Raw genomic sequence first — 2,496 nt, forward strand, 5'->3', positions numbered from 1 at the left:
ATTAGGGAAGCTAGCAAGGAGAGGAGCACTGAGACAGGCAGGTGTAGATTTTGTTAAGATGTCCTCCTTCTTTTTACAATGTTTACCATGTAAAACTCCCAGTGCTTGATTGATTGTAGCCATGCATGCACTGTGGAAAATAAACAATTTCATTCAAATCCTATATAATAAAAGCCTAATATGCTGTTTCCAGTTGTCCAGTCGTCCCTTCAACCCATCAAAGAGTAATATGCTAATGATATGCTAAAGCCACTCAACCGCTCGCAATAATGTGCACTGACCACCAGGGGGCAGACACTCTGACCGGTAGGTTAGCTTGCTGCTGGGGTGCGACTGATCGGGACTGAGCAAGACAGGCCAGACATGCCCTGGGACCCTCCCACAGTCCCTCCCCGGCTGGCCAACCTCCTGCATCCTTCCCCGGCCTCACTCATGCACCGATGGGGTCCCTTGGTCTGGCCTGAACCCTCTCACAATCCAGGACCCCTCGGGGGATGTCGGAGAGCAGGTTTCGACCCTATCCTGCAGGCCAGGCCAAGGGACCCCACTGGTGCACGAATTCATGCACTGGGCCTCTAGTTTAAGTATAAAGTTAGGAAGAAGAAACTTAATTCTTTACATTGTTTTTCCCCTCCTAATTCTTTCCCACCCAATTTAAAAAATAACACAAGCTGGAAGTAGAAAATGTGGAAAACACTAAAAGTACAAATGGAAAATGAAATCTACCATATTTTCTTCATCCAAAGAGATCTATTAGTATTTATTGTAAGTTTCAGGTAACTGTTGAAAAATAATGCTATCTAATAGTCAACCTCAAAATTTCAGTAGTTTACAACAACAATTTCATGAGTTGGTGGGTTGGTTGAGCTGATTTTAGTTGGACTCAGGGCTGTTGCCATTTCTTGGTTAGTGTAAATAATGTTTCAATGACCATAGTGGTACATATATCTTTTCAAATTAGTGATTTTATATTCTTCAGGAAAATAAGAGGAATTGCTAGATCATATACTTGTTCTGTTCTTAAGGTTTTAAGAAACCTCTGTAGTATTTTCCATAGTGGCTGCACCAATTTACAATCCCACCAACAGTGTCTGAGGGTTCCCCTTTCTCACCATTTTCGCCAACATTTGTTATTTCTTATTTTTGATAGTAGCCATTCTAACGGGTATGAGGTGATATCTCATTGTGATTTTCATTTGCATTTTCCTAATAACTAGTCATGTTGAACATCTTTTTCTATGTCTGTGGGCCATCTGTATGTCCGCCTTGAAAAATACCTATTTAGAGCCTCTATCCATTTTTAAATCAGATTGTTGGTTTTTTTGTTTAGTTGCATGAGTTCTGTATATACTTTGGATATTAAACTTGTATTGGAAGTGTCATTTGAAAATATCTTCTCCTGTTCGGTTGGTTGCCTTTTTGTTTTGTTGATGCTTTCTTTTGCTGTACAGAAGCCTTTTAGTTTGATGTAGTCCCATTCATCTATTTTTGCTTTTGATCTTCCTGCCTTTAGAGTCCAATTTATAAAAATATCTCTGAGACAAATGTCCAGAAGTTTAGTGACTATATTTTCTTCCATGTGTTTCATTGTTTTAGTCTTACATTCAAGTCTTTATCCATTCTGAGTTAATATTGTGACTGTGTAAGATAATGATCTAGTTCCTTCTTTTGCATGTGCCTGTCCAGTTTTTCCAACACAATTTATTGAAGAGACTTTTATTTCTCCATTGTTTTTACTTTTTCCTTTCATTTATTTTTGTTTTTTCTATATCTTTAATTCCCACAATAAACATATGTATTTTATAGTATAAAAAAATTAAACACACACCCATTAGGATGGCTACTGTTTGAAATAAAAAAGCAAACACAATAACAAGGGTTGGCGAAATTGTTATTTGGAGAAATTGAAACCTTTGTGCAGCTGCTATGAAGAAAAGTATGGTTTTCTCAAAAAACTAAAAATAAAATTACAATATAATCCAGCAACTCCGCCTTTGGGTAAATACACAAAAGAATAGAAATCAGGGACTTAAAGAGATATTTGTACACCTACATTCATAGAAGTCTTCCCATGAGCCAAAGGTGGAAGCTGGCCAAATATCCATCAGTGGATGAATGGATAAACAATGTGGTATTTACACGTATTGGAATCCTATTTAGCCTTGAAAAAGAAGGAAATTCTGACACATGGGTCAACATGGATGACACTTGAGGACATTATGGTAAATAAAATAGGATAAAAAGACAAATCCTGTATGATTTCATTTATATGAGGTACTTGGAGTAGTAAAATTCATAGAGACAGAAAGTAGAAGGGTGGTGGCCAGGGGCTGGGGGAAGGGAGGAGTGAGGAGGTACTATTCAACGAGTACGGAGTTTCTGTTTTGCAAGATGAAAAGAGTTCTGAGTATTAGTTGCACAAGAATGTGAATGCACTGAACACTGCTGAACTGAACACTCGAAAATTGTTAGGATGGTAACTCTCACGTTACTCTT

The sequence above is a fragment of the Myotis davidii genome, unplaced genomic scaffold, assembly GCF_000327345.1.
Source record: "Myotis davidii unplaced genomic scaffold, ASM32734v1 scaffold135, whole genome shotgun sequence".
NCBI classification, from domain to species: domain Eukaryota; kingdom Metazoa; phylum Chordata; class Mammalia; order Chiroptera; family Vespertilionidae; genus Myotis; species Myotis davidii.